The 21,651-nt window shown below is 43.3% G+C and overlaps 2 long non-coding RNA genes across 2 annotated transcripts; one reads left to right on the forward strand and one right to left on the reverse strand.

Annotated features, from left to right (window-relative positions):
- The first annotated feature begins 3,168 nt into the window (after positions 1-3,168).
- LOC119152738 lies at positions 3,169-8,245 on the forward strand. Its single transcript, XR_005105870.1, has 3 exons — positions 3,169-3,818; positions 3,946-3,989; positions 7,699-8,245. It is a non-coding gene; the product is annotated as an uncharacterized LOC119152738 (long non-coding RNA).
- On the reverse strand, positions 5,102-21,310 carry LOC119152737. The gene is made up of 4 exons (XR_005105869.1): positions 21,226-21,310; positions 11,831-11,916; positions 7,139-7,363; positions 5,102-5,176 (listed from the first exon to the last, which is right to left on the reverse strand). It is a non-coding gene; the product is annotated as an uncharacterized LOC119152737 (long non-coding RNA).
- Positions 21,311-21,651: the final 341 nt, after the last annotated feature.

Genomic DNA, 21,651 nt, shown 5'->3' on the forward strand with positions numbered 1-21,651 from the left:
TGTTGACTTGCATGTCTAAATACCGTTGTCAAAAATACTTTGCCAGGCCTAATGCTCACAACACATCAGACTTGCCACTGGGACTATGGGTATATACCAGGTACCACTCAGGAAAATGCACCTAGTTAACCCTTTGCACATATCTCCTCGTTATGTCCTCAGACTTACAGCCTTCTGCTCAAAAATAATCCTCCCAGTTGTGTAGCCCAGGCTATTTCAACATCTGGGCCCATATTTTCCACGGGTTTTCATGTTTATTCAATAACACAGTATCTTGTCCTCAGCCAGCAGTTCACTTTTCACAGCCTTCAGACAGAAATCATTTTCAATGTATATCCAAAAGCATCAGCTTATACCACTCCTCAGACGGCACGCTATTTTAAACTAGGATTTAACTAATTTTATTTAGGCATTAACTCATTACATCAACAAATCTGACCCATGACAGTAATTGCTCTCTAACAGCTACTGTCTGGTCACTCCGAGCTCTGCATCTCCTCAGCAGCAGCAGCATGGGAGAGGCTCTGGTCCTGATGGACATCAGAACCAAACCTTCCTTTCCTGCCAAGAGGCAGCTTTTGTCCACATCTGCCAGTGAGAAGCTAGGCCAGGAGCTACGGAGCAGAGCATAACATTAGAAGCAACCAGACTTCCTGGAACAATTTTCAAAGAAGAGGTTGCAAAGCCTGTGTTTTGAGTAAACAGATAAACAGCTTCTGCACAAGCTGCTGGTCAAGAGCATTAACTCCATGTTACCTGCAGCGAACACTCCCATTTTCCATCTACAACCTGCCTCTGAACTTCACCTCAGTGATGGAAACAGCCACTTCTTCCACCTTCCTCAACCTTTGGGGAGATCACTTGCTTTTCCCATTCCCTCTGAGACCTCAGGAATCCCAAATCCTGACAGCAGGAAACAGGGCAGATTCGTCCCAAAAGCTCATGTCCAAACAAGCACCCGGTTTGCCAGTCTGCTTGCTGTTGCGATGGCACATCTAAAGGTCTTGTACAGCCTCTGTGGGAAGCCAAGCAGGGTGTAGCAAAGCATCCATGCTCTTAATTATGTTTCTGATGACATGGAGGCATGGAGCAGCACTAACTTCAAACAGCACTGAGGATGCTTGGGGGCCATGGAGGTGGGAAGGAAATATCTGGCTCAGGAGCTCAACAGCTTGCTGCAGAGAGCTGTGATGGGGAAAGACGAGCGAGATCTCCATGCCATGGTTTGACAGTACACTGAGTCCAGTTTGTAACCTGAATAAAAATGCTGCAGCCACATGGGGCAAAATGCAGGACAGGTATAAGCTCTGCCGGTTCAAATTTGTTCAAAACATTTCAACATGTCAACTTTGTACCAGCAGGCTTTATGCCAGATCAAATATCACCTGCCGGCACCGCTCTGACTTTATGCTGGATCAAGTATTCTCCATCCTCCTGACACCTGCGTAAAGTTGAAATAAAACAGCAAAGGCGGTATGGATTCTGCATCTTGTGCCCATGGGAAGGCAACCGCATTCCCAGCCGTGACCTACCTCAATTTACTACCTTAGGATGCACAGCTCTGGTACTCTGCAACCACAACCTGAAGATGTAATTACACCAACGCTTTTCCAGGAAAAAATAGAGTTTGAGAAGTTCCCAGTTTCCTGCGTGACCCAGGTCTCCTCTTCCCATCCCTACACCTGGATTTACCTCCTGTTTGCTTGTGCTGATGCAACTGGTTGTAGGACTATGCAGTAAACTGGGTCAGGGAAACTTCTTTTGGATAGCAGTCGGGCTGTTGTTTTTTTAAAAATTTTGGATCATTTCATGTCTCCACAAAGAGCTGCCTCAGCACAACTGAGGGGGCAATGAACTATGTGGTACAGCGCCAAGAACAAGTGGCCAAAGGTGGGGGCAAAACTTCCAGATTGCCTCTGCTGCTGGGGAAAACATTCAGGCAACTGCACCCGGAGTAGGTTAGCTGCCAACCTCCTGAGCAAGCTATCAGCATAGCATTTGTATTTGAATTGAGAGAAAAATCCCCAAGGAGCATGTCTAGGCAGGTGGCTAGTCTGGAGTTGGTCAGAGGTGGGATGGAAGGAGGGCATTCTTCAGGAAAGCTGGGTAAACAGTTCCCCAGGCTGCTGCACACTACAAGGTTTTTAGGTTGTTTCCAAATCTTTTCCCTATCTATCTGTACCTTTGCCTGGTGCTTTAATAAATAAATCTTCCCTTTGCTTTGCGATGAAACCTGTCTAGGGTCACGGGACCAGACTCTGCGCAACGGAAAAGCTCATCTAGCAATTAGCTAGACTGCTCCTGCCCCCCTCAGCACCAGCGAACAAATCCAGGTCCTTGGGCTCCAGCTATGTAAACTAATGGGAAGGCACTTTTAATTACAGCGAGGGACTGCATCCTCCATAGTTTGCAGTCATTGAGCCGGGCCCACAGTGGGGAATTTTCTCTGTTGTAGCTTGTGGAAAATCGATGGGAGCCACAAGCATGGGCCAGGCTGCAGGAATCCTGGACTCCTGAATCAATTCTGAATCTTGCTGAGGGTGGTAAACACACATGGCTGCTGCCAGCCAAGCCTGCCTAACAACGCCTTTGGTGCTGTCTGCTGCTGCGTTTTTATTTGCTTGCCTATTTCAAGGGAAAAAGGGGTGAAAGAGGAAGGGGGAGGTGAGGGTGGTAGCAGGATTACCACATATAGTCATTATAATCATTAATCACAGCACACTAAATGAATCATTAGGCATCACAACAGATCCACACATGCTTTACTTCTTAAAGCTTCTTGACTTGAATCTCTGCTTTCTGTACAAATGCCCAGTGATTGTTTCAAGCAACCAAGCACATTTCCAATGTTACTGCCGCAACTCCTTCCAAAAACATTACTAAACAGATGAAGCTCTGCTGAAGGAACAGATCTGTTTATAGAACATACTTTTCTTTCACTAGACCAAATATATTCAGTCCTCTCAAATAAATATGTACATTAAAAACTTCGTAACTGGCCAAATCAGAAAAAAGAAAGAAATAGCAAATGGGAAATTATGTAACAAAGAGCAACTTCAATAAGAACGTGCATTTTAAAAATACTTTACACATGCTTTTTTGAGGCTAAATCTGAGAGCAATTTTTTAAAAAATTCAAATATCTAAGATTGAATAAACGGTTCTATTAGAGACAGAGAGGAATAAAAATGTGAAGGGATTGTTTACTAAAAAATAAATAAGGCTTCAACCTATAGTATTACAACCTAAATGTTGTTTTAGCCTGGTATGTAAGCATCTGAAAGTGAATCTAACTAGGCAAATAATGCAATACTGACTTGTTCAGTTTTATTAGCCAAGCTAAAACAAAAAGAAAAACCAAGAAAAATAATGCAAATCATATTTTTTTCAAATTCTGTTGTTCTTATTACTCAAGGAGCTATTTCCACAGTCATATGCTCGCAACAGTACCTGGCAGTAGTTTCAATCAGTTATCCGAGTATTACAAAATGGCTTTAAAACAGCAGACAAAACCACTCCATTCAACCCTCCTAAACTGATCCCCTTCTGGCTTCCATTCCGAACTAACCCCTCTGGAACAGCCCTCCCCGTATCACAAGGCTGCTGGGATCATGCCAACTGAATCAAAACCCCAGGAAATCACAACAGGATTAAAAAAATCCTGAGGACAGAAGCCAACCAGCAGTTTTTGCATGGACATTAATGAAAGCAGGATTGGGCCATAAATGCAACACTATAATCTCCCAACCTTTACTCAGGTGTAGAGGTCTGGACTGTGGCTTCATGTGTGTTTGCACAGCACTTAGCAGGCTGAAAGAAGTAAGTAATGATAATTATGCAAGTTAACAGTTGGCTTCATTGATTCAGCTCCATAAAAGTTGCAGGAGCAGACTCAAGATCATGTATCATATTTTTTCTAATCCTTCAATTTATTCTGATTGAATAGAGAGGACGTGTGCAACATTCATCAGCGGAGCCCTGAGCGCACAGGTAAGCCAGCAATAATCACCACAGGTCCAGATAATACCGTCTTATCTATCAGCTGTCGCCACAGTTTATATGAGCCGCTTATCTCAAAGAGCTATTAGCGCTGAACTTTAGTTCAGCCTTTTGTTTGATCTTGTTTTCTTCTGCATTCATTTGAAGCTCCCCATATCATGCTTTTAATTTTGCATCAAAATGCACCAGGGCCTTTAATTTTATCCCTGCTACTGATGCAATATGGTCTTAGCAACAATGAGAACAGTGAGCAAGTCATGAAAATAATAAACCATGCTAGGTCTGGAGGCTATGAAATCAGTTCAAACATACTGCAGGGAGCTGTACTGCCTGCACTGAGACACATGGCTTTCCATGGGCACCAGCCCATTTATGAGTCATGAAACATAATGGAGTATTGTTGAAAGCTTTGGGACCATGAGAAATTATCTACTGCCCGGCATGGGGAATGGTATAAACTGGCAAGGAACTGGAGTTACATTCTTTTACAGAAATGAAATCAGACAGCCTTGGCCTGCTTTCCAGTATACAAAACCACAAATCATGAAGACAACTCCTTAATTAGGACTAATTTTAAAAAAAAAAAAAAATAAAATAATAAAAAAAAAAGAGTTGCCACTGCACTAACCAGCCAGGGAAGCCAATATTTTCTCTGTCCCTAGCAGAGTTATAATAAGGCAAAGACCACGAGGAAGATGGAAAGGAGGAGGGGTAAATGACACTAGTGTCTCAGCATGAGCTATGAAAGCAAATACACCTTTCTCTCTCCTGCACCAGCTAACATTCCCTCACATGGGCAAGCAGAACAAAAGCTATTTGCCTAATATTATGGAGTGATAGCGACACGATGCCATAGGTGTGCACATCGCTACGGAGAGGAGAGCTGCCGGTGTGGGAGGCAGCACGTTCTGCAGGAGAGAGTACAGGGCTGGATGTCATTTCTAAGCCAAACTCCACCCTCCTCCTAGTCCCTGTGCCTTCAGAGTAAAAATGTTAAATGGCCCTCTGACTGAGAAAGTAAAAATCCTATTTTTAAATAAATGGTGAAGTTCTTAGGAAATTGCCTGACTGCAGGAATACAGAGCTTAGTGGATAAATACCTGATGGGTAGAGAAAAGAAGACAAAGTCAGAATCTTCCCAGTGGTATTCAGTGAAAGCACAAGGGGCGATGGGCACACTGGAATAGAGAAATCTCCATTTAAACACAAGAAAATGTTGCTTTACTGTGAGAGTGGTTTGAACAATGGAACAGGTTGCCCTGAGAGGCTGTGGAGTCTCCATCCTTGGAGACATTCAGCATGGCCCTGAGGAGCCTGCTTTAGCCATCCTTGCCTGCAGGCACAGAACTGGACTCGGTGGACCGGACTTCAGAGGTCCCAGCCAACCTCAACAACATCGAGATACTCCTTCCATTCAGTGTCCCCAGGAAAGCAGGCTAGAATGGAAATGCAGCGCTAAGTGGGGTGGCCCACTGCATCAGTACAACTTGCTCAAGTCAGCTGTCTCCATGAAAACATGTAGGGATAAAGCCAGACTATAACAGCCATCTAAACCAGAGGTTCTGCACAGACTAAATGCCTTCCCAACCAAAAGAAATGCAGAAATCCAGGGCAGCTTAAGAGTTAACAGTGTGAATGTTCACTCGAATATTTATATAGATTTGCTCTTTGCATGCTCACACATCTTTTGTGTTAGCTTGCCACAAGCTTTGGAAAAATCAGATTTTACTGGCAGAAGTGCTCATGGAAAGCACATTTGCTTTTGCTTTGGAAATGCTTACAAACTCATCCAGTCAAGGAGACAATGACAATATTATGTGTATTCTCCAACAAATTTCAGTTATATGATATAATCTGGATATTGCATTTTTATTATGTATTCAGCGAGCTCAAAGGTGGGTAAAATCCCAAAGATTAACAACTTTTAACAAATCAGTTGCTAACCTGAAATTAAAATGCTAGAGGAAATATGGTCTGTATACTAGTGACGAATGAGCAGAAAAGGACAAAACTGAATGGATATTCAACTAGGAATCATTCAGTCTACAAATGCAACCTCATTTTCCATTGTGTAGCAGTTGCACCGTGTTACAAACAGCCCATAACAAATCAGGAGCTCACTTCCTTCCCTCTGCCATGGATTACCTGAGGTGGGACCAGGAATGGATGGTCTCTGTTCCCTTCCCCAAGGAAATCTCAAATTGATCAAAGCATAAATGCTGCCTGAAGCATGTGATTACTTTTGACATTGATGACATTTTTCCCCCAGTTCAAGAAGGTATCAGTGACCCTTAGAGACTACAGTTTGGCTCCAGATTTACCAATCCCAATGAGCTCTATAGGCACAGCACATCTACTAGGCTTCAAAAGAGAGTGTGTGGTTTGCAAAGGGAGTGGGTAAGTGCAGCTCTGGAAGCTGAGAACAGACATCATTTCTGGAAGTGGCATGCCTTAATGTGACAAAATATAAGTGGATGCATCTCACTTCTGGCACCCAGGTTTAACAAGTGGGGTTTGAGCTTGTTTCAGCTGAACTACAATTTCAGCAGAATGCTGATCTTCTGGAAGATCATGACATTCTCTACCTTCCTCTAAAAGCGAGAAGGAAACAGCTGCCAGCAGACCACTTCATTGGGATTCAAGAGACATGGACCCAGTTCCTAGCTCAGCCCCCACCTGTCGGTGAGTCCCTGAACGAGTTGTTTCAGCCAGCCTGGGTTTTGGTTCACCCTGTAAAGCAGAGGCTGCAAGCTCTGTGCCGGAAAGTATTGGGACCATATGACTAAAATAGAGAGTAAGGCATTCAGAGGTCATGGTCCCAGGCAAGTGGGCAGGAGGGGAGATATGATCTAGTGCAACACCTGAAAAGAGTCTAAAAAAAGATGGAAAGGAAACCCCTATGAAAGGCTTCAGCTTAAAGCTGAGGCGTTGGCATTTCTTCTGAATCAACAAAAAATACCTCTCTGGGAGGGCACATACAATCTTTAGGGAAGGGACTGCACGTTCTCCATACTTGCCTATTACTTGAAGCAGTATGGCTTCGCTCCTAGCTGTAAAGAACCTCTGAAGATGCATTTCCATTACAATTCAAAGAACTAGCATTGCTCTTTCAGACATCCCCAGGGTGGTGTTATCAATACCTGATCTATTTAGCACAGAAGTACGGTTGGCAGCAGCGGGAGTTTCAGCTCAGGCTCAGTATGCTTACCTGGGACTTTGTGAATATATTTGGCAACCAAGCATCTGCCAGCGCCATTACACCGCTATTGGTACAGCTACACGAGGTGGAGCAATCACACCTTCGGCTGGATGGCAGACATAGGCAGTGACACAGAATAAATGCTGGAGACTCAGCAATCAGGCAACTATGAAAGACAAAAAAGGAGAGTGTGAGTTTGGGGAGGCCTTAGGCAAACTCTTTGGACAGGTTAATGTCTGAGTTTCACTCCAAGAGTGAGCTATCTTTCCTTTTATTGGAAACCATCACTACATAAAATTTTATATTCTCCTCATACACATACCCAATGAGAACTGAGAACTCTTGCACATTACTGTTGTTCCTGGATAACCAAAATGTCACCTTCATACCTACTTGTGGGTTGCAGTTCCACCTCATACTCTCTAAAAGTGCAGCTGGTCCATTAAAATAATTAAAACCCTCAATGTTTGTGACAATCACATCTACCTTAATGTCTTCCAGGTTCTTGGCTGGGATGACGCATCCCAATAACGCAGCAAGAGAAAATGCCGTCTTTCATACAAACTAGACTTTTGTTTTCCACAAAGCTTTTCCAGGTCCTGGACACATGGTCATAGTAAATTCAACCTCTCTGACTTCACCTCTCCGATCCAGCAATAACTGGGAGGCTAGATTGAACCAGAGTTTAAAACCACGTCACCACCAACCATCTTTGGAGAAAGACTGAGAGAAGATCCAGAAAGGATTTGATCTCTAACCTACCAAGTAGGGTTACGGAAATAAAATCTGAAGTCCTAGAACTCTGTGAATTTGAATAAGTGGTGAGCTTTGGCCAAGGAAAGCAACAAAGGTGAAAGCAAGACTTCAAAACAAATATTTTCCTGCATTCCTAAAAGGCCTTTAGTTTAAAAAAAGCGTTTATAATAAAACCTAAAACAAGTTTTTAAAACTTCAGAAGCCAAGGGTACAAACAAGTTCCAAGACAGTCAGAAGAGCTGTATCATTGCAGAAATTGTGGGGAGAGGAAAAGAGAAAAAAAAAAAACCACACAAACACAAAAACACACCACACCACACATTAACTTAATGACATTGGTCAAAAAGTAAAGTATGAAATCAGAATGGGGTTTGTTTGTTTATTTGTTTTTAAAGGGTACACACATTCTAAAGCAGTCTTTGGGGTTTTGAGGGGGGAGAGGTCCTCTCTTTTTAATGTCTGCCTTCTTTTCCTCTAAGTATTTTGTGCCACTGATTATTCTGGAACAAAATCTCACCTCACTGAATTATAGCACTTTTATAAGTTATGCAACATAGGAAGTAATAGCTCAGTAATTGTCAATATTCAGCCCATCATGTGGGAAACGAAAGAAAATTATAAAAGTGAGAGGCAATTTATGAAAAGAATGTCCGTTGCATCAGCCAGTCCATCTGTGAAGTTTTGTTCATTATGTAGATTATACCACTGACATATGGAAGAGACATTTCACTGTTGCAGTCTAGATGAAACAAGTTAGAAGTGTTTTATTTTTCGACTAGAAAATCATATGGAGAGCCTCAAAAGTTTACAGGGACTGCTAATATGTTTTGCTTTTGTCCTTTTGTATACCCTTCTTTCCACCCCCATCAATATGTGGACTAATTAGAGTGATAAAACAGCTCATGTAAGATGTGACTCACTCAGTCCTTAAGAGAACAATACAGTATTACCCTCAGACAGGGAAACAGCCCAGCTCACAACAGGCAATAACTTCAGGCCTGGGGATCATTCCCACGGATTCTTAGATATCGAGCTTAATTGCAAGGTCAGGTGAGGTAAGTCTAATTTTAGACTGATTTCCTACCCACACATCCAGGTCCAAGCCTTTGTACTTGGAAACTGCAAATAAAAATGGTTAGCTTTGTGTTTTGCATTTGCATGTGTGGCATTGGAAAGAAAACAACCCCTGGTGTTTTTGAGAAATTTCTGGCCCTGGGTGCGGCTACCCAGTGCCTTCTGCATGGAATTTGCCCAGAGATACCAACCAGACAAGATGCAACTCATTCAGTTTTTAGACAGGGAACACAAACTCTAAGCACACTGCATATGATTAAGATACAGCAACTTGGCCTTGTTCAAATGAAGATCAAAACAGGCTAACAAGTTAATGAGTGATAAAACCCAACTGCAAACGTTAGCAGCAATACTAATAAGGTCTCGAGTCCGCATAGCCAAGCCATGCCCTCGTCATGTCACGTTAGGATGACTGTTCCAGTGCATTAAGCCATCTCCCACTACAAGACCATGCTGGATCAACCCAGCGCTGAGTCGTGTGATCACTCCCCATGACGGCTGAGGAAGGGAGTGTACAAGTACCTCAGACCTTGACATATTCCTTTTGTGTGCATCCAGCTTCCCACCTTTTGGCTGCCACTCCAGCACTAGTATTGCAGCCCACTCATTTGTATATGATGTACCAAGTGCACCTACTGATTGCTTTTCTTGATGATAAATCCATAAAGTCTCTCCCTGTGTATGATTGCAAAAGAACAGGCATGCAATTATACTGGGGAATAGAAGATGGGGGGGGGGAGTAGTTTACATAAGCTTAATATACTACAAAGCAAATCATGCTAAATTACAGACAGTATTCCAAAGCCTCTCATTCCCTTTGCTATAGCCATCAGATGACAGCTCACTGCCATTCCCCTCCATTCCCATCCCAGCTGTTGAATCACCCACTTGTTGTCCTTATGTTCTGTGACACACAGAGCAGATGCCAATGGCCCCACATCATAAAAGACTTCAACCTATGCAGGGCCTGAGCCTTCCCTGCTCAGCTGTCACAGCCATAGTTTGCTGCGAGACAAGCTATAGATTTCTTTTCAGAAATGCCATATTCTGCCCAGTTTCTGAAAGAGCATTCATCACCCTCTCAGGAAGAGGCAACTGGGTTAAGACAACAAACCCAACTTCTCTGCACATGTGTTTACCTAACTAATGAGAAATGAGGAATGTCTGACTGTATGCAAAGTCAAATTCCTCCAGAGATCAAGTATGCTTAGATCTGGCCATGAGAGTAACTAATAATATGCAAGTGTTATGGAACTATTTACAGGCTTAACCCAACTGCAATGAAGTCAATGGTTTAACTCTCCCTTCCTTCAAAGGGAAAGGGATCTGGGCCCCAGCACATACTTGCAGCACAGCTCCCTGCTAGGCTGGCTCATCTCCCCGTGATGAGTTTAGTAGCTGTAGCCGGTATGGGATAAATCCCCAAATTATACCCACTTCCCGCTACGGCAAATTCTGATGATTCTGCGCATTCCCCCTCTCTAAATGCCTTTATCTGAAATAGAGGTGCTAAATTATATAACGAGATACGCATAGACACTTCAGGATTAACAGAAGAACTGAAAATCGTGAGTCCTTTCTGGGCCAACAAACGGAGGTTCTGTCTATTATTGTTAATTAAGCAGAAGTCACACTGAAGCATCCTGTGAGCTGCTGCTCTCTCTAGACGTTGCTGTAAAGAACAGCGAGCAAGAAATAGCACTGCAGCACTGTCCTCTGAGAAGACGCAATTAAGATGCCTTTGCACCTCTACTGCATGCTTACCAGCCTGAGCTCTTTCTACAGAAGAATGAATTTAATTCGGCAGTCGGAGCGCAGGAATGGCATCCAGAGCTCCTGAGCCTTGCCAGCCATTTGTCCCATTTGTTCCAGCATCCTGCACGAGCCACTTAATCCATTTTTTTTTTTTTTAAGCTGGTTACCTGAAATAGGGCCTGATCCAATCCCCAAAAAGGCAAATGGGAAATTTCCAGTCCACTTCAATGGTACCCATGGGCTCATAGGCCTCTACGACTATATTTAGACACTTAAATATAGAAGTCCGGGCTTCAGAGATTACCGAGTGCCCACAGCTGCCACTGATCTCGGAGAGGGGAAAAGAAGAACAAATCTTTGGCTCAAAAAGCTGCTCAGTGGCAGCCTACTGCAGGCTAGGAAGGTATAGTCAAGGAAAGCATCATTATATTCTGGCTGTGTTACAGATTTCCCCTTACACAGCTGCTATGACCCACATCAGACCCAAGCTAGAGGACTACTTGCACTTCTGCAATGACACGGTACAGCTATTTCTCTGTTCCTTCCCACAGACTCAGGTACTAAAGATTGCAAGTCATTGCAAAAACACTGTTTAAATTCTCCAGTACATGGCCACACTGTCATTGTGAAGGTTTAGAAAACTTCACATGGACAAACCAAGCAAATTCTCAGAGACGTGAAAGAAACCCCCTTCTCCAAAGACGGTCCAGCCCAGTTCTGTCCAGTTAGACCAGTATTCTGCACAATATCCCCGTTTTGACAAAGCTGCACAAATCCATTGAACTGATGATATTCCACAGTAGCCAAAGCACATCCCCAGCACCAGGACCTTAGGTAGGCAGTTCAGGGGGAAAGTGATGGGCACGTGGCTGGAATCATTCCACTGCCAGGACAACCAGCACAGCAGAAGAGAAATAGGCAGAAGCAAGGAAGGAGACAGGGCTCGAACTTGATTGATTTGTCCAATTCTTTAAGGCAGAAATAATGCGACTTTTTTATGACATTGGGAATGTCACTAAATGGTTTAAGTAACAGAAATGTAAGTTACCTTAGCTTCCATATGGGTTGCCTTTGCTTCATTTTGGGAACTTAGCAGAGGTAGAATTCATCCACTGTTTGTGCTTTGGATGGGCCCTAAACATTAAAAAAAAAAAAAAAAAAAAAAAAATCAGAAAAACCCCTTGCATTGCCTCTTACCTTATTCCTATGAAGTTTTCATTTGGATTCATCAGTCTTCAAGTCCACACTCAGGTTTCTTCCTCATTTCTGAACCTACTCCCCAACTTCAGCAGGAACCCTGAATGTCTGGTAGGCTTCAAGAGCTGCTCGTCAGACAGTTTACCATGGATCTCTCCTTGAATCCTCACGCTTACGTTTTCACTCACACATTTTCAACAGTGGAATTGTAATTATGGCAGGTAAAAATCATCAGTAAGATATGTAACACAGAGCATACAATCCCAAAACTTGACACAGAAGCAGATGCACAAGTAATGCTGGAATAGGTCTACAAATCCAGGTTACAATTTACTCCTGTGTGTAAGCTCCTTTACTTGCACACCTCAAGTGCAGTCAAAAGACACTCCAGCTTCAGACCACTACAAACACCAAGAGAGAGCACGTGTCAGCTGAAATCTATCTCAAATAGGAATAGGCTGCATTTTGCAATTAATACATGAAATACAAATACAGTGTAGTTGTAACAATGATGTCAATTTGTAAAACTATATTTGTCCCGTGTACAGTGCAATTCTATAGACACTTCTGACTATGCATCTAGTTACGTCTCTCTTCAGGAGGACACTGGACACAGAAAATTCTGTTTCCAGCCGTGTAACAACACATTTTACTTCTTCCATTTTAGGGAAAAGGGGAAGATGACGAAAACCTTATTAGAAACAAAATAGTAAACACATTCCTTCCTGAAAGGGAATTTAGGAGTTGATAGACCTGGAAAACTGAAATGTAGGTGCTTTTTCTGAACTGTCTCTTTTCTATCCTGTGTCATTTCCACGGCCATTGCATCCACATCAGCTAAATCACCGCAGTCCCTGGGATACGGCAGGACTTCTGGAGAAAGCTCCAAGGGGCTGAGAAACCCAGAGCAGCCTCTGCCTGTGTCTAATGGAAACTGGCAGAGCATGACAGTAGGTATCTTTGAGCAACCACATTAAAAAGGCAGAAGGCAAACTGCCTCCTGACTGAGTTCACAGCACAGCCAAGCCATCCCATGTTCTGCTAGTAGGGGCAAAGCCTGCAAATCTGCTCCCTGGCTCGAGAGAAAAGGATGCTGCCACAGGGAAGGGAGGGCAGCGAGACAGATCAAACCACGTGCCTATCTGGAACGTGACTGCTGGGTAGTGGTGGATAGACTTCAGCAATTTCACCTTGTCTGATGTAACCCTGCCTCACGGCAGTGATGAAAGGAATGGCCTTGTGATAGGACTGGCTTTGATGGGCAGATTAGATTTCATGCCAACACAGTTCTGCTGGGGCAGGGGAAAAAAAAGTAATCGTGAACGAAATAGTGTTTGATGTTCCCTATTCGCTGTACAACAGCTCCAATTGTCAGATGATCTGTCCTTACCTGGGATGTTAGGCCAAGGTGAGCACCTGATTTTTTTCATTTACAAACAATAACCACTTATCACACATGTCAATATCCTCTAGCTCTTCTTGCGCATTTCTCCTTCCCCCCAAAAGCCAGGCTAGGGAGAGACATACATAAACAAAATTCTGAGAAAAAACCCAAGCAGCTCTCAAGGGCAGAGTGAAAGTCTGGACTTGTAAAAATACTTGGGCAATGGTCCAAGCAAAAGGCCCGATTTTTAGAACAACTAAACAAAGGAGAGCAGGATCTTGTCCCACATCAGTCTTTAGAGGACAGTGAAAATATGCAGAACTGTGGTCCCAAAGCATTCTGCATCAGAGGGTGTGAAAAATGGCCTCCTCCAAGAAACTTGGGAGTGCTGCCCAAGAACGCACTGCCAACTCAAAGGCGATGGAAGGAGAAAGGTAACCCAGATACAAACCAGTGAATGTCAGCTTATTTTTAAACCTGCTCTACAATAACTGAAAGCTGAAATGCACCAAGCAGGAATGGGTGGCGCTGGGGCTTATGTCACTTGGCTGTGATTGCCTCAGTGAGTTGTTTCTTTCCCTCATACAAGCTAGAAGATACTTGCTGAGCAAAAAGTTTGAAATCGAGTCAGCCATAGTCAGTACAACCCACCAAATCCAACCTAAATTCAACCACTTGCTAGTGAAGGGATAAAGGCACATTGTTTCACCACACCAAAACCCCACTGGCCATGACTGACAGGTGTTCTGAACCCGGAGCTACACAGCAGAGAGAAGGATCATACACAGCCAGGTCTGTTAAATTCTCATTTGCTGGTAACCCGTGTGCTCAAAATACTGAGCCATTCACTTCCTTGGGAGTTTATTTTTCCCTTGGGAGAATTGTCTGTTTCTGTGAATCCTATTCATTTTCCATTCAAGTTCCAGATTGTGCAACTTCCCCGATACACCTCCTTTTACAAACTAGAAAGGACCAAAATTACTAGCAAAAGCACAGACATTGGTTTCCTCATCTGCCCTTTGTGATCTCTTCAGTTGTTGCTCTGTTGAGCTCTTATGCTTGATTTAACTGACGCTCTTTCCTAATTGTTTTTATTATTTTATCCAAACCAAGATGGACCTGTAAAACATTCACAGGCAGATGACAGGACCATTAGTGCTGCAGAGCCAGCTGCAGCCAGGCACTAGAGAATACTAGACAATGTCTGAACTGAAACACCACCTTGAGTCTTTCTTCTTCACCTCCCCTCCAATCCCTCTGGCACTACTACTGGGTGTAAAGGTCTCAGGGGCCATTCCAAATGGCACATCAATGCAAAGACTCAGTCTAAAAGAATTTGGTGTTCTTGAAGCATGGGCAATGCTGACCTCTCCTGCATCATGAGCTCTCAGGATCCTGGCCAGTCTCAAAGTTTTTTCCTACCCACCCACCTTCCACATCAGACAGTTTTCTCCACCACAACGAGTATGTAGAGTGAGGCTGTCCCTTGCAGTGGGTCTAACACAAGTTGGAAAAGACCTTGGGTGAGGGTCCTTAGAATGTCCTCTTCCCCTACTCTAGAGCTACATACAGCCTACCAACACATTGCCTTTCCTGGCAAAGCCAGGGCTGGAGGGTCATAAAAGGCACAGAATATCAATTGGGAGTCAAGAACCTCTTCAGGGAAGCGGGTTTTGTGAGCAGAGGGTCTCCAGGAGGCAAGCGGAAAGTTACTGGGAGCCTTTTCTGTCCCAGCATTATGCCACAGTGCAGCACTGCAACGTCCCAAGAAGATTCAGATCTGACTCTGCTCTGGTGCCACTGATGTCAGAACTGGGCTGGCATGTACAAATAAATATGAAGTATTTTGTTGCTATGTCACAACGGCAGCAGCCTTTTCCATATTTATGCCTGCAAAATGTTGCTCCGCAGGATCAGAGAGGACTTCTGTGCAATGCACGTACCAGTGACAAGCCTTCTTTAATTACACTTAGAAATATATTTTTAGGAATAAGACCAAGAAGTCAACGCAGCTTCCTCCGTGTTAAAAAACTAAAATAAAAATGTAAAAATGTCTGATGGGCTGGGAGTGAAGAAAAATGAAAGTGTTGATCAGCTCAACAGCTGCAAAAATGGCTACTGGTACAAATAAAATTTTAAAAAACTTGTTAATATTTTAAAGACTGTGTGGCTGGAAAAAAAAGCAAATTTTTTTGTTACTGTTAGGGATTTACAGCTGCTGGAGGATCAGGTTTCCATAAAAACCTATCTACAGTTTAATGCCACTAAAAGCCTGGAAAATTAACTTCTTACACATTTATAGATACTTACTCACTGGAAACCCAACAAACATATAAAGGAGTTGTGACAGATACGGGGGGGATTTTATTAATTTCAACATCAAGAGGGATGTGAGGCGAGCCGAGGGGAACAACTTGTTTTCTTTTTAAAAACAAAACCACTCTTGTCCTTGACCCCAGGTAGCCTTCTGTTCCTACCACCTACCAACAGAGAAGCACAGGATACAAGATAAAGTGTAGGAGACCCGAGAAACTGGGTTATTGCAGTTGTTTCAGCTCTGACTGCCCTCATAACATCAGCCAGTATGTCAGGGTGCTTAAATATGTCTCCTCATTCTGAATGTCCAACCTAATGGACAAAGCAGGCCTGATTTTCCCAGATGGCCACCTTTCTTTTCCAGCTAAAGCCAAGGGAAGGTGGAGATGCTCTCAAATCTCAGCTCAAGTACTTCAGGTCACGCATATAAGAGGGGAGGTCGACGAAATCAGAGGCCACTTCTGAAAAGGACTGCTGTTTCTCTGCAGGTCCACACAGCAGCATCTAAGATTTCCAGAGCATTTGTTTTTAGACTTCTAAGTCACCTTAAGCAAAGCTAAATGTCAGTTTTAATAGATTACAAAACTTTTCAATTCCAGTGCCAGCAGTCAGAAAAACTGTGAAGCAAAACTGCTATTGCCAGCACAACTCATCCCTCATTTCTTCAGATCACTGCAGCAAAGTTTTAACTTTACTATTAAGTACAGTTTTGGCTGCTCTCTGTAGAAACGATAAACAGCTGGTCCATTTGTCTCAAAGTCAATAATAGTAAAAACAATATCATAAACACAGCCTAGTGATGTTGAACACCCACTTTCTTCACTTTTTAAAGAAATCAGAGAGAATTACTACAGACAAATAACACATTAGCAGTCAAGTGCAGGTTGAGGTATTTGAGAGAGATCTACTACTTTTCCTGGTTGGCATTTTAGTCCAGTCAGAGAATCCAAGCAAAAGAGCCATCAGAAAAATAACACGGTGTGGGGTTTTTTCTGTGCTGTTTCTGCATGATTTATATTGATGATGATCATACTAAAACAAGAAACAAGGCAGATTGACTTTCAGACACCGCAATTGTTGTAGCACTGGCATTTATAAAAATTACTTTTCTTTGCTTTTGAACTGAGCAAATTCACTCTGGGCTCCACATTCCAAAAATGAATGAAAAAAGATGGAAGACTGATGCCAACTTCACATGGATCATTTCCAGCTTCAAGCCTCCATTTAACATTGCTTTGTCTTTGATCCTCACATAAGTTCAAAAGTACATGTTTACATCAAGGTCATTACAGCCGACTCAATAATTCAGCAAGACAAAATGTTTGGAAGAAAATAAGTGGATAAAGTAACTATTGAGGGGTTTGTTATCAGTTTAGGTCATGCCATAAAACAGAAAATGACCTTAAATATTGAAGGAGAAGACATGCATGAGAGAGAATCCATAGGCAGCCAAAAGCGCTGGGATTCTGGGTAACAATTTACAGCAGCAAATACTCTTGAACTGTTCAACTTCTGCATGGTTGCAGAGCAGGAGAGAGTCTAACTGCAGCAGGCAGACTTCAACCCTAGCTAGAACTGGTAAAACCCATGAGGCTGTTTCATCATCCCCTGCTTGATTCATCCCCACCCACCCCAGCCTCCACCATCACCCACCAATCCTTTTCTGTGTGAATTATGGAAAGTTGAAGGGTTGCCTTTTTCCATTCCCCTCACTTGGACTTTGCAGGCTCTCTCACGGGCACACATCTTGCATTTTTGCTTGAACATGAGTTAACAGGTAAAAATGACAACCGTCCTGTAACAGCTGCCTTCCCACAGGGTTATGATGCCCCATGAGCTAGAATAGACACACTTAAGTTGTCCCCCACTCCCAGTGAGGTTTAAGTGACCTGCGCGTGAAGGTGGCATTAAATCTTAACAAGGAACAGTGACTGTTTCTAACTCATATTTGGTAACAGAGCTTCTCAGCATCCCTTGCATAAAAACAACAGGGATAGCAATAGCAAGAGTCATTTAGCGTACATTGTCCTGGAGCAGGGAAACAAGCTAACCCACTCTCTGCATATCCACCGTGGGGCTGCAGGGTGTCGACAGCTTGGTATGCCACAGCCACAGCGTAAGGCTGAGCTCAGACTGCCATAGCTCCATCCTCCCTGCAGCTCAGACACCAAGGTCCTGGCAGGAAGGACCTTAGAGCCATCTTCTCTGCTTGGCATCAGCCACATGGTCTCCAAACAACTGCAAACAGATGTGTGACGGTAGCAGTCCTTTTGCCAGGTAACTTCAAACACAGGAACATCACAAACAGTAACAAAGGTCTGCATTTATCCAGTTTCAAAGTATTTGACAGCTCTGGAGGCTATAGAGTTGTAAAAGTGGTCACATTGTGGGAAACTTGCCCCTGCAGCTATGTGGAGAGAATTACTCTCATTTCAGCAAAATGCAGCGCTGGGCTTGCATCACACTGGCAATCTGTGTGGTGTGACCTGTGTGCACACATATACTTCTCTATCATGGGAAGAATAGAATACAAAACCCTTCTCTGTTTCAATTCTGATCAGATTTCCAAAAGCTGGGGGAAAGGAAAATAGAGCACAGGTTTGAGAGCTGGCAGAACAATTCAGTGATTCATCAGAAATGACACAGGTGCCACAAGAAAGGAATTTTCTCCAGTCGGAATGACTGTTTTGCCAAAAACCCAGCTACATGCTAAAAAAACCCTCTCATCCTAGGTTTAACCCAGGCTTATCAACACACTGTGGTGCAGCCTAACCTTTTCCCCATCTCTCATCCTCCAAGGCATATCCCTTCCACAGTCCCCATCTCTCCGAGGATTTTATCATTTCCCTAAAGCCAGACTTAGACCCATGCTCCGTACCTGAACCCAGTCCCAAATGTCTCAGTACATACAGTACAGCATGATGACTTGGCTTCCACTAATGCTCTGAGCCAAACCTCACTGCCTTGGATAAGATCTTTCCTCCTGCTACAGCCCCTGGACCTCTGGAGATCCACCATGTAGTTGTCACTGAAAATGGCATTTTCATGGTGAAATTACCCTTCCGACTTTGGAGCTTTCTGGAATTGATAAAAAGACTCATTGACTGCATCAAGCTCCTAATGAATTGCTGTTTGTATACCACAATATTTAAATACAACAGATAACCAACAACAACTAAAACCCCTTTATATCAACTCGTGAAAAGCCACAGAGAAAAGTTACGTTACAGCCTAATCCAGCGGGAACATTACCTTAGGTCACACTCACTTCCCATCTCATGTAGAGTCACATTTGGCCACCTGATTTACCATCAGCTCCCCTGTGCTGATACCTATCCATCTGTTTGATGGACAGGCTCCAACAATATAAGCCACCTCCACCTGGTTTTATTAAACCCACTGACCAGCACACTTCATTGGAGAGGAGTTTATCTCCTCAAGTGATTTTGCAGGTCAGACTCCTGGGGTTCACCCTTACCTCTGCATCCACACAAAGGCCAATGCTCTGATGGAGAGCAGCAATTACCAAAGCATATGAGGTGGCAGGAGGCAGAGGAGCAGATTGCAAAGAGTGTGGCCACCCTGGAAGCACCTACAGAAACTCCTGTTAGGTGGAGATTTAAAGTCAGCCAGGTCTTGTGTCATCTTTCATCAGTCTGCTTGGCTTTCCCTCTCTGTCAGTGAATGATGAATATGACCTTCTTTGTTTGAGTTCTTGCGATGAAGCACTGTTTGCATAAGGCTCCTTTTTATTTATTTTTTTCCTGCGGCTTGTTGACTTTTATAAGACATTCATAAATTTGTTCTGAGTGCCAGTGAGATGCTTAATGGTGCTAAAGGGAAGGTATTAAGGATAGTCAACTCATGTTAGAACAAGCTACTTGAAAGCAGCTATAAATATTTGTCTGGATTTCATTTTGCTAACAAACAGCTTTTCTTTTTCTCCCCCCGCCACCCCCTTAAAGAGTTGATTTCATAAACAACAGAAGAATTTTCACATTAATATGAAAGTGCATGTCTGGGTTTGTTTTTTTTAATAGAAACTTTCCTATTGGGGACATTCAAGTCCTTGTATTCTGTCTGCATGAAACCGGCTCCCTTTTCAGGAAAACCTTGGCAGCTTAAGACCTCCAGGGTGAGCTAATGTTCTTTTGCGCTTCCTCAAACTCATCTCTGCTCTTTCATTGCTCTGGCAATGAGTTTAGGCTAGACTTAGGGACTGCAGTGTCCTAGAATGAAGCCAGTAGCTACACATCCCTCTTCATTTTGCTCATAGGCACACTGGAGGTTTTTGGATTCCTTCAGGACTGTAGCCACTGGCCACGTAATTTGGAAACCACCAGCTGGTCCTATTGCTCTAAGGTCACACTGACACAGACAGACGCAGAATATTTTATCTTATTGTCTTTGGTACCAAAGTCCCTCTCATTAGGACCAATGACGGGTAATTGGGAGCAATCACTCATGCGTGGCTACCCTCCAAATCCCCATCAGCCCCAAGGCAGCAGAGACAGCCCTTTGTACAAGAACAGTCCAAAGCTACTTCTTGGAATCAGCAGGCATCAATGATGAGGACTTGTCTCTGCCTCTGGCTTTGGACAGACAGCCCTTTCCTTCCCAGAATAGTCTCCACATGCATGAAAGACCCAAAATTTTGTTGGGATGCAGTGATCTGAGAACTTCCAAATAGCTACTGCTGGGACAGATGAGCAGATAGCTCAGTGCTCAGCCAGCAGGAGAGGAAAGGCTACAAGGGGGCACCCAGAGGAGCTGGGTGGAGGAGAGGAATCCCCCCTCTTAGAACAGGAATTATGAGACCAAAAGGAGTGGGAGAACAGGATTTGGGAGGGTCTATTTGCTTCTTTGTTTTAACTGTGTGGTAAGGATGAGTTGTCAATGCATTTTTTATTTATTTTTGTTTAATTCATTTTCCTGGTGCTTTCACCAACCATAGCTCATTACAGAAGTCCAGAAAGTACCAGAAAGGAAGTCTGGAACACTGTCATCTCAGCCAACTTGCATTAAGACTCTGGGTGAGTTTTATCCCAGGAAGGACAGTCAGCTTTGGTCCAAGCTAGCAAACTGACTAACATTTTCAGCTTAACGTCACTTCTGGTGGTGTTCAAAAAACGTGTAGATGTGGTGTTTAGGGACATGGTTTAGTGGTGGACTTGGCAGTCCTGGGTTAATGGTTGGACTTGACGATCTTAAGGGTCTTTTCCAAATGATTCCACAATTCTATAAATATTCAAAACTAACATCCCATAGAGAACTTCCCCAGACAGTGGGTGCAAAACAAGGGAAAATAAACTTTCTAACACAAATCTCTAAACCATCTCCATTGTTTTTTCTGGATACTTTTGGATTTTCAGGATACGTGCACAGCTACATCCCAGTACTCTCCATTATAACACAACATTATGTCAAACAAACCCCATGCCTCCAGCACAGTAATGGCAAAGACCTGGCAGATGGTCCAGATCAGCAGAGATACAAGTAAACTACCACATAGCTAAGGCACCTGCCCGGGGGAAAAATGCAGTTACCTGCCAACATGCATCTCACTGCTTCTGTTGTTCTTCCTCCTCCCTTTTTTCAAAAATGCACGTATATCATTCAGCCAGGTTTTCCAGTCCATGCAAATGCTAATTGCCATGGTTTGAAACATTCTGTACCTCACTAGAATTAAATGGCAAACCAGCAGTTCTGATGATATCATGGTGAATGATTTATCCAGCGATATGCTACATTCCTACAGTACGGTTAAGCAATAAGGCACGCTGGGGAGAACATTTGAATGATTAGTTTGCCTCTAGTATGTGCTACAGTCAAAGGTTAATGCCTTTGAGCACCCAAGAAGTTCAATTAATGCTCTGAAATGGACTAGCTAGGAGGCCTGATGGCTATTATTAAAATGGAACATTAACACAAGGAACACAATTTCATGCCTTTGCAAGGCTTTGTAAACATGG

The sequence above is a fragment of the Falco rusticolus genome, chromosome 8 (assembly GCF_015220075.1).
Source record: "Falco rusticolus isolate bFalRus1 chromosome 8, bFalRus1.pri, whole genome shotgun sequence".
Lineage (NCBI taxonomy): Eukaryota > Metazoa > Chordata > Aves > Falconiformes > Falconidae > Falco > Falco rusticolus.